Raw genomic sequence first — 10,459 nt, forward strand, 5'->3', positions numbered from 1 at the left:
TGCTAGTCACAAAATTCCCAGCCAGATAAGAAAGAAAAAGGTTCTTTCCTGCCCCAAAAGCAGGGGAGGGCAACAAATGTATTTTTTAAAACATAAATCTGTCTTTGTAAATATTTTTAACAAAGATAATTTGTCAAACCTCTAGACCTCAAAGACTTTGGACAGACTTTTTAAAATGACCCTTAACCCATAAAACATCTGTAATTTTGACCACTCATCCTAACACTTTAATGCTCTGATGACAATGTTAACATCTCCATCTACAAAAAGGTAAAATTATTTGTGATTTTTTTTTTGTCAGACCAGAAAAGGATCATTGGCATTCCCCTTTTCTCTCACATACAGAATAAAATGGCTCTCCTGGATTTTTCTTAAACAAAGTGTGAGAGACTGCTGGATGACAGAACCAAGCAGGAAGTGGGGACATGAGGGTGATTCCATGCTGGGCCTAAAAATTAGCCCATAATAAAAAAAAAATTTTTTTAAGTCAAGTAAGCCCTCGCTGATGTGGCTCAGTGGATTGAGTGCTGGCCTGCAAATTGTAGGTTCTCAGGTTCAATCCCCAGTCAAGGCACATGCCTGGGTTATGGGCTAGGTCAGGTCCCCAGTAGGGGGTGTGAGAGAGGGACCCCACACAATGATGTTTCTCTCCCTCTCTTTCTCCTCCCCTTCACCTCTCTCTAAAATAAATAAATAAATAACATATTTTTTTAAAAAGGCAAGTAAGATGATTCTCCCTTTGGGCCTCAGTGGGAGCTTACCTACCTCTGTTATCTTTCCCTAGTTAAATCAAAACTTTGTTAAAGAATTATTTGTACTGGAAATCCAGAGCTATTAGAAAGCGAGACAATTATGAGGTTTTATTATGTTGTTGACTTTTGTCTAGAGGATTTTACAAGAAGTCACTGGCAGTATGGGCAGCAGTTGAGTCAAAGCAGGCGGTCCCAAATGAGTGCATCAGAATCATCTGGAGGGCTGTTAAAATGCAGATGCCTGGGCTCCACACCCACCATTTCTGATTCAGTGGGTCTGGGGTTGGACTTGAGAATTTGCATGTTAATACATTTCCAGGGGATGCTGAAGCTGCCAAATGTGGTTTAGGGACCACATTTTGAAAACTACTGGCATAGAACAGTTGTTACTCCAACATGTCCTGTCCTTTGCTTTTCTGAGTTGATCAAGTAATAATTTCATCTGATTTGAAATAATTCTTTGTGAGAAATGAGGCTAAGATGGAGTGTATTCCCACCCTGTGGGGTGGACATGGTGCAGAACACAGAGGTTCCAATTGGTTGCTTCTCCTCAGTAACTGAGATCCACAACCCACCACTCCAAGATTTAAAAAAAGGAGAAAAGAAAGGGAGGAAGGAAAGAAGAAAACTTAAGGAACTTATGTATATATTTTCCTCTTCTAGATATACAGGGTTGGGCTAAAGGAGGTTTACAGTTGTAATACAAGTAAATAATACAATAATTAATAAACGATAATACAAGAATAAACTGTTCCATGTACTCACAATTGTAAGCCTACATTTGCCAACCCCATATGTATTTTCTCCTTGCTTTTTCTTGGAAGGAACAATCTTCAGCTTTCCCAAGGAACCAATGATATCTTTTATTTGAGTGGGAGATTTATTCTCCCTGTGTGAAAGCTCATGGGAACTTGTGTTTAGGGATCTGTATCTATATTCATGAGTATGACTGACATAATTTTTTTCTTTAATGTCTTTGTCATGCTTTTAGTATAAAGATTATACTAGCTTCATAAAATGAGGAGATATATCCTCTTTTATTTTCTGTACAAACTTGTGTAGGATTAGAATTACTTTTCCTTAAGTATTTGGTACAACTGGTGGGGGTGTAACAAACAGGGCTTTGAGTTTTCTTTGTGGGAAGACACTCAACAATCAATTCAATTCTTTCTATAGATGATGATTAAAAAGCATTTAATGTGACTGAAAAATGAGTTAGTCATTGCATGGTAGCCCCAACTAGCAACTATTTTCAGAGAGAAAGAGCAAAGCCCATTTCCATCATGGGCCATTGTCTGAAGGAAGGTCATTGGCTCAGGACTGCTTTCCTTATAGATGAGTGTAAGGGAGAGGAGAGGCACTCAGAGAACGCTTCTGGGTTACTTTGGGAATTCAGCTCAGGGGTAGGAATCAGTGTTTTTCAAACATTTAAAAAGCCGTTATATATTTCATAAAACTATACTTACATTCACTATCTATAAATCAGGTTGGTATTTTCTTTTTTTTTTAAAGATTGTATTTATTTATTTTTAGAGAGGGGAAAGGAAGGAGATAGAGAGGGAGAGAAACATTATGTGTGGTTGCCTCGTGCACACCCTCTACTGGGGACCTGGCCAGCAACCCAGACATGTGCTCTGACTGGGAATTGAACTGGCAACACTTTTGTTCTCAGGGTGGCACTCAATCCACTGAGCTGCACCAGCCAGGGCAGGCTGGTATTTTCCATTCTATCTTTTTCTATTCTACTTAACTATGTATATATGAAATATTTGTTATATACTTTTTATATAATACTATACTGTATATATTTATAAATAATTTATGTCATTCCACTAACACAGTGTGTGTATATATATATATATATATATATATATATATAGTCTTTCGGGGTCATGGATGAGGTTTGGAAGTGGACTTAGGAGCACAACCAATGCTTTCAGGTTATTCTGTTCAGGGATAAAGGAGTCTTTGCCACTTGCCAGTGGGGAAGATTCCAGTTACTCAAGATCCACATTTATCAGGTAGGCTAGAGTGAACTTACATGATAAGTTCCTGATTCATGTCGTGGCTTGGAAAGAACAGGAAGGCTCTACTAGAAATCCCCCTCCTGCTCTTCTCTTGGCCCGTTGGAGTGGGGAGCAGCCATCAGGGTCCAGCTGAGAGGAAACTATACTTTCGAGGAAAATGCTGGCACGGGAACACTTCCTGCATCCCCCCCAACTTAATCCCACCTCCTCTCCAGGCTCTGCCCCTACTTCCTCCTCCAGCCTACCTCTCCCCTCCCCCATCCTCCCTGAAAATGAATAATTGGCCCAGCCACCAGCAGCTGTGAGGAGTGGGAAGTTCAGAAGCCCACTCTGGAGTCCAGGAAAGGTTGCATGGGGTCATGAGTGAAAGGATAAGGTCAGTCCCATTTGCTCTTGTGGCACCACTTTCGAGCAGGCCTGACCTTGTTAAACATGACTGCCCTTTCGTTATAGAACAGGGCCAAGTTGGGGGCGGGGGGCGGGGGGAGGTACAATACACTATTACTGAAAGGACCCCCCACTAGGTTCGCTATGCCTGCCACCAGAGGAAAGACATCTCTCAATGCCAGAGATTTGTGAAAAGGAAAGGAAATGTTTATTTAAAGCTATACAGACTTAAAGTAGTGACCCAATGTCTTCATTAAAATATTAAAGTCCTTTAGGATACCCACAGATGCACACAGTCCTTCCTTCTCCTTCTGCCCTAATCCGGGGTACCGTATCTCAGGAAGAGAAGTCGAAGTCCGTGATTCTGGCTCCCGGCACCATTAGCTGTGTTGCCGCCAGGATCTCCAGTTAATTTAAAGCCATGTGGCACCTTCTTATGGCCCACCAGCAAGAGTCCTTTCACCCCTTTTCTTCCAGGTAAAGTCTCTCCTGCATCCTAAGTCACATAGCAAAAGGGAGCACCCCAAAGCCACGTGATCCTCACTCTGCCAAAGCCTCATGGTTCTCTCCTGGCATGGTTGCTGAGTCTGAGTTTAAATACCTGAGCCAACCTACCTCTACAGCCTCATTTCCGGCTCCTCCTACAATCAGTTACACCTGCCAGAATTTCCGTATCCTTCCAGCTTTACTGGGCTGCTGTAGTGAGTCTGGACAGGCATGGCCCCCTGGCGTGGAGCCAATTGTCTCCAAGCTCTTCCGCAGGCGCTGTAACCAGGGGGAGCTGCCCCCCAGTTACATCTTGAGTGGAAGTACCTCCATCCCCCTGGCTCAAAGCATGGCCACAGCTATTTAACATGTCTATGCAACCAGTTAAAGGTTATAGATGTGTTAAATGATCACGCCAGAGGTTAGCTGCAAAGCTGTTGCTGTACAAAACAGCTCTGCATATTCCTGCTCCATGTGTCCCTTCCCCCAACTCACACCTGTAAGGGGGCAGTGAGGACATCCTATATATCTTTCTAATATTTCCTGGACACCTTGAATTCTGGACCCCTGGACCCTGTTCCAAATCCCTATTTGGGCCCCCCCCCCCTTGGCTGCACCCTGTTACACTTTTACTCTCCTGAGCGTGTGTCCTCAGGATGGGATATTACTAGAAAGCAAGAACAGAACTAACCCGCTCCCTACAGCCAAAGGAAGAAGATAACATTGGAACAAACTTCAGCCTCCTGTTACAATGCCCCAACAGCCCAGGGCCCACACAACAGCAACCTTCCCTGACCCCTTTTTAATCCAATTGTAATTTAATAAAAACTCAAAGCCCCACCCCTCAAAGCTGGTGTATCTCACAGTACCCAGCCCTTCCCCTCCCTTAAGAAAGTAAATATAAAATCCCTTTCTCCCTGCACTTTCTTCTCTTTGTGAATTCTTTCACGGCCAGCCACACCGACCACCCTAACAGCGCAGACGCTCAGTAGGGATATTTCTGGGTTGCGCCCCATCTGGCTACCCAGCGCAGGTCAGGGCTAGGGTCTCAGTCTGGAGCCAGGTCACAGCCCCAGGCGTGGGAATAGCGGACCGGCCGAGAAAGCCTCAGGGTGGTGCCAGAGGGCTGGCAACCTCAAGTCGTGGAGGGACTTTGGAAGGCTGGCCCCACCCTCTCCTCCCACACTGTGCGGAGAACCACCCCACTGAGGTTTAAATTGTAAATTCTCTCCGTGTTTCTCCGCACCCACCGCGCCCAACTCTGAGTGGCGTTAGGCCGGACCAATCACAGACTCAGGACCTAAGGTGGGTGTGGCCAGAGGGTTTGAGGTGCTCCGTGAACGCTGGCTGTGAGGTGCTGCAGCCCGGAGGTGGGGTGACGGTGTACGGCGATTTATGCTACTTCCACGACTCTCACCAAATGCCCTCACCCGGTCCTTGAGGCCCTGACAGAAGTGGACATTGCATCTCTAAACCCCAGGTTCAATGGGAGACGCCTGTATGCAGCGTCCTGGAGCGCCTGCCTGGAGGAAGAAGGCATCCAGAGGCTCTTTGCAAATACTTGCAGAATGAGCAGGAGACGCCATTGCAGGGTGAGGTCTGGGACGGTAATTGTGTCCCCCAGGGATCACTCAGCGCGAGGAATGAGGAGGGGTTTGGACCTCTAGATTCCTCATTCATTCCCTCCGTGGGGCCCTGTGAGGTGCGGGAACAGTAAAAATGGGTCACCTTCCTGACCAGGCAGAGGAGATGTCTGCCTAAACCGTTGAAGACCCTTTACTTGTGGGAGATGTACTCAGAGTGCTCCTTAACAGGACAAAAGCCCCCTCTTCAGGCCCTTTCCCAGAGCTAGCTAGACCCCAAAAAGCACGACTGACCCTAATTGTTTTATGAGCCCTAATCTTCAGGACTAGAAAATTACTGGAAGGGCCCCCAAAGCGCAGAGGCTCCAGGAACTTAAAAAACAGAACATACTGGACCACAACAACTCGGACCTGACCCTGCACCCAGAGATAACGTAGAAACAAGTCGCAGCCTAACTGAAACACCCTGCTCTACAACCAGCCCATTACTGGATAAAAGCTCACAGTCCCCACCCCTCAGGGTGCACATCTCTGCACATAGCTCTTTCCCTCTCTTGGGAAAGTAAACATAAAAAAATCTTTGCTCTCTGCACTTTCTTCTCTTTGTGAATTCTTTCACAGCCCACATCACCGACTGCCTTAACACTCCTGAGCTGGTGTAAGCATTAAAGGAATCCAGGTCTCAAGAAACACTTCAGGTGGTGCATCTTTCCCTTCAGTTCTCACCACGTTTGTTTGGATGTATAGCTCCTTCCCATTAACCTGAGGTGGACTTAGTCTGTGCAACAGTGGTTTTCTGTCTCAGACACCACCCTCTGGGCCTCACATCCGCATCCCTCAGCCTGAGGTGGGGGTGGGATCCAGAGGAATATGGGGGGAAGGGAATCTCTTCTTAGACCAGGGAAATCAGGAGCCACCCAGGGTGCCTTAAGCAAGACCAGGATTCCAGGCCAGAGAAAATCATAAGCCATCTCCTGATCTCCGTATACTGTATCTCCTTATAATGGATGTAATTGATGGTCTACACTTACTTGGTGCTGTGGTTTTTAGAGTGGACTTTCAGTAATACAGAGGAAAAACAAGTAGAATGAGTGAGGACACCAGACCTCTTCATCCTGACTTGTGGGTTTCCCACTCCAAATAAGTGAGGTACACACATGCCACCACTCTTACACTAGGGCCAGAGATGGTGACTCACATGTGTGCTATAGAGGACCAGAGGGAGTATGACCATTGGCAGGCAAGTGTGAGCCTGACAGGCAGTAGGTGTGGCCTAGAAGCCACAGCTTAGGGGGCCAGCCAGCACATTCAAGTGAGTTCCTGCTGCTGCTTCCGTCAGAGGAAGTGAGGCAAGAGCCCAGTGGAAACAGCTTGGTTGTCAGTCTTAGAAGCAGTCAAGGTGGAGAATTGTAGTCCGCAGTTCAGGTTTTCCAGAAGTCCCAGTGCCCAATATCAGGCTTCTGCCAGCGATGGCCTGCCCCTGTGGGCTGAGCTCCCTGTGCCTGGTGTGCCCTCAGGTCTCTTCAGCTTCTTTGTAGAGCCAGCAACTTGGACAGTGGCCAGAGGGCATCCAGGCACCTGAGATATGGTCCCTCTATCTCCACAAGATCCACTTCAAGAATTCTATTCTTGCATTTTCCATATTTTTCACCAGTGCTTTAATGGAAGGAAACCAGACCCCAGACTTAAGAACAAGTGCCACATGAGCATGTGTGTGTGTGTGTGTGTGTGTGTGTGTAAGTGGTGCTGCACAATTGTTTGACTGGTTAGTCAAAGAGATATCTACCCCACGTCTATATGAGGAGCAAATTTGGAGTCAAAGAAACTTAGTGTCGTCCTCAGATGTAGGGTTCATGGGCGGGAGCCACTGCTGCAGGACAGACTTCTAGGAGTGCAGTTGTCCAATTGTAGGGAGCCGCTTCGTGAGACATGGAAATGTAGCTCAGCACCCATGTGGAAAACCAGAGGGGAGCAAGTCGGGACACAGAACCATGACTGTGAAGAAGTCTCCTGTGGGAAATCAGGCCTGCATTATACCTACGCTGCTTTGTGACTTGCTCTTTCTAAAACACTCTCACCCTGAGTTCAGGCAGCAAACCCTTGCTGCATATCTTTAAAGTAACTTCCTGAATTCTGTGCTAATTCTCCCAAGGACTGAAGTGTAACCAGAACTGTTACTCATCATTCTCTTGCATTTGCAACATTTTTTCCTTGTTAATGTGTAAGAAGTAACATCCCTTGTGGGGGGGGGCGCCCCCTGAAGGGCCGCCCCCCCCCCCCCACCACCACAGATGAGAATAAATCTACCAAGACATGGTCTGCTTGGGGAGGAAAGGTGGCCGATCTCTCAAAGGAGAAGGGCCAAGAGCCTTTTCCTCAATGTACTATTATTAGGTTCATTTTGCACAGGAATACAGGTAAAGCTCATTAATCATTGTCAGGCAGTAATGATCAAATAATAGATAACATACAAAGAACTATGAGGGCTTATTCTGAGTCAGGGTCTGTTAGCTAAAGGGCTACAAAACTGGGAAGCAAACTCATTTCCTGCTTGGACCCTTATCACTTAATTGACAGCATGCTTAGCAAAGCAGGTTACACAGGATTTTATATATCCTTTCTCAGGCCTGATAACCCAAGGAGCCTGCCCTTTCCAGCACAGGGCTGCACCACCCTCTGTCATTGTTTCAGGCTTAAATCAGGCAGGGGAAGTAAGGCAGCCAAGAGATTAGGAGACTTCTCACAGACGGAATGAGGACTCAGGCTATGTCAAAGGTGAGGGGTGAGAATCCATCACCCCCTTTTGCTGTAGCCCCCCAAGTCCTTCCCTGAAGGCCTCCACGTAATCGTGCCTGTCTTAGATCGCTCCCCCCTTGGGTAATCTTATCCATCATTGGCTAACTGATTAAGCATTGGGAGCCAGGCAGGGTGAAGTAAAAGGAGCAGAAGTGGTGCCCCTGCCAGGGAGATAAGCTTTGTCTCCTTAGTGGCTTATGGTCCAAAGGTCGCTCACTCAGCCTTAGCCATGGTGGGGTTACAGCTTCTGAAACCAAGCAGGGCAGTTCCCAACACCCTTCTGTTGCTATCTGTAAAAAGTAATTGCTGAAAGCAAACCTAAGTATAATAAATGAAAACCTTCTTTGATGTATGCTACTAGAAAGCCAATAAAAGCTTGTCAAGGCAAGGGTCGGCACACGCTCTCCCCTTGAGAGAGTAGCTGTGCCGTCCCTTTTCCTCCACAGGACTCGGTAGTCCGTGTGAACTTATCTTATCCCATCCATAACGCTGCAGACACTGTGGGCCAGTGTCCACGTCATCCAATCTTATGCCTTTCTTTCCCCCTTGTTTCCAGATTCTATCTGGGTCCAACATTAAAATGTTTATACAACTTTAGGATTAATAGTTTACTCTAAGACCTCACAAACCACCTCCTCTCCCCTGCCCTTCCACCCTGGCCTCACAGGGGTGATTTTCTCTTCATAGGTAGCAGAAGAGGATAATATCCTCATCTTCAAGTAAATAAGGGGAAGTGATTCAAATATAAGGGAAAGGGAGTTTGGTTTTTGCTGTGGGGAAGAATGGCTGAAAATTAAAGAACAGCCTTGTGAGCTCAAGAGAACTTTGGGGTTTGGTGATTTGGGGTGTGGGGCAGACCCTACAGAATGCCAAAGGCTTCAAGGCTAATGTGTCTCTCCTTTAGTGTTTCCTTCCTCAAGTCTTTGCTGACAACAAAGTCTCTTCTCTAGTTGTATGTCCATGTTCCTGTCGGGGCAACACAGGAAGGGGGAAGACTGTTTCAGTGGTCTTCCCTTCACATCTCTCCCAAGAGAATTATGAAAGACCACATGCCACCCCTGCAGTTTAGGGTGACCAGAAATTCTCAGCTTGGACTTAAATAGTTGCAAGGTCTATAATTCCAACATATTATATACATTAACAATTAACATGTACAAATACAACTTTTAATCACATTGTCACATACCCGATGGAATCTAAATACCATAATTTTTGACACCCATAGGTAAGTTTTAAAATCCACAAACAGCCCTGCCAAGTGGCTCAGTTTCTTGGAACATCATCCCACACACCAAAACATTGCTGTTTCCATCCCCAGTCCGGGTGTATACAGGAAGCAACTGATCAGTGTTTCTCTCATATAGATGTTTCTCTTTCTCTAAGAACAATAATAAAAAAATATCTTCAGGTGAGAATAAAAAAATCCACAAGCAACTTCTTTCTTATGAGCTGATTTTTTTTTCGGTTCTCAACCCTGGCCACATCCTAATATATTCAATAATGTACAACATTATTCAAAAAAAACATCGGAATTATCTTCTGGAGGGTGGACCTCTTGTAGTACAGGCTTCCCCGACTAGGTGAGTGTTCTAGAAACTCATCTGTATTGTGTACCAGCTGGTGTTCTTGTGAGAAGTGGTATTTGGCTTCAGTGAAAATTTTTTGAAGACTCAATTTGCCCATTTCATGACAAGTGATTTACCAGGATACCTACCCACACTGTGCTGAGTGTTGAGTAGTTTTTGACTAAAAACCAGAATGACCGCCATATCCCAAACTCCCTACTCACCAGATCTCACCCCAAACAACTTTTTTTTGTTTCCCTGAAGAAAAAAGTCCTCAAAGGGAAATGTTTTGCCAAAGTGGAAGAGGTAAAACAAAAAACAGTAGCAGAAGCACTAAAGGCATCAAAATCGATGAGTTCAAAGACTCTTGAGCCATGAAAAAATATCTTGATATGTGTATTGCATCAAATGGAGAGTACTTTGAAGGTGACTGAAGTTTAAACATCCAAGAAATACACAATTTCTAGGTCCTGGCTGGTGTGGCTCAGTGGATTGAGCACCAGCCTATGAACTCAAGGGTCACTGGTCCGATTCCCAGTTGGGACACATAGCTAGGTTGCAGGCCAGATCCTACTGGGCTGCATGTGAGAGGCAACCACACATTGATGTTTCTCTCCTTCTCTTTCTCCCTCCCTTCCCCCTCGCTAAAAATAAATAAATTATCTTTAAAGTCTAAAAAAACCCCACAATTTTTTATAAATAAATTCTGGGTTTTTGGGGTCCCCCCTCATATATTTGTTCTTGGAAATCTTGATCCATCTATTATGCTTCCTTGCAATAAACTATGTTCTTAAAATTAATTTATTTCCTGTTCTAAGTATTGACAGTTATGCAGACTAAGATAATATTACAATTATTAGAGA

This window comes from Phyllostomus discolor, chromosome 4, assembly GCF_004126475.2.
Source record: "Phyllostomus discolor isolate MPI-MPIP mPhyDis1 chromosome 4, mPhyDis1.pri.v3, whole genome shotgun sequence".
NCBI classification, from domain to species: domain Eukaryota; kingdom Metazoa; phylum Chordata; class Mammalia; order Chiroptera; family Phyllostomidae; genus Phyllostomus; species Phyllostomus discolor.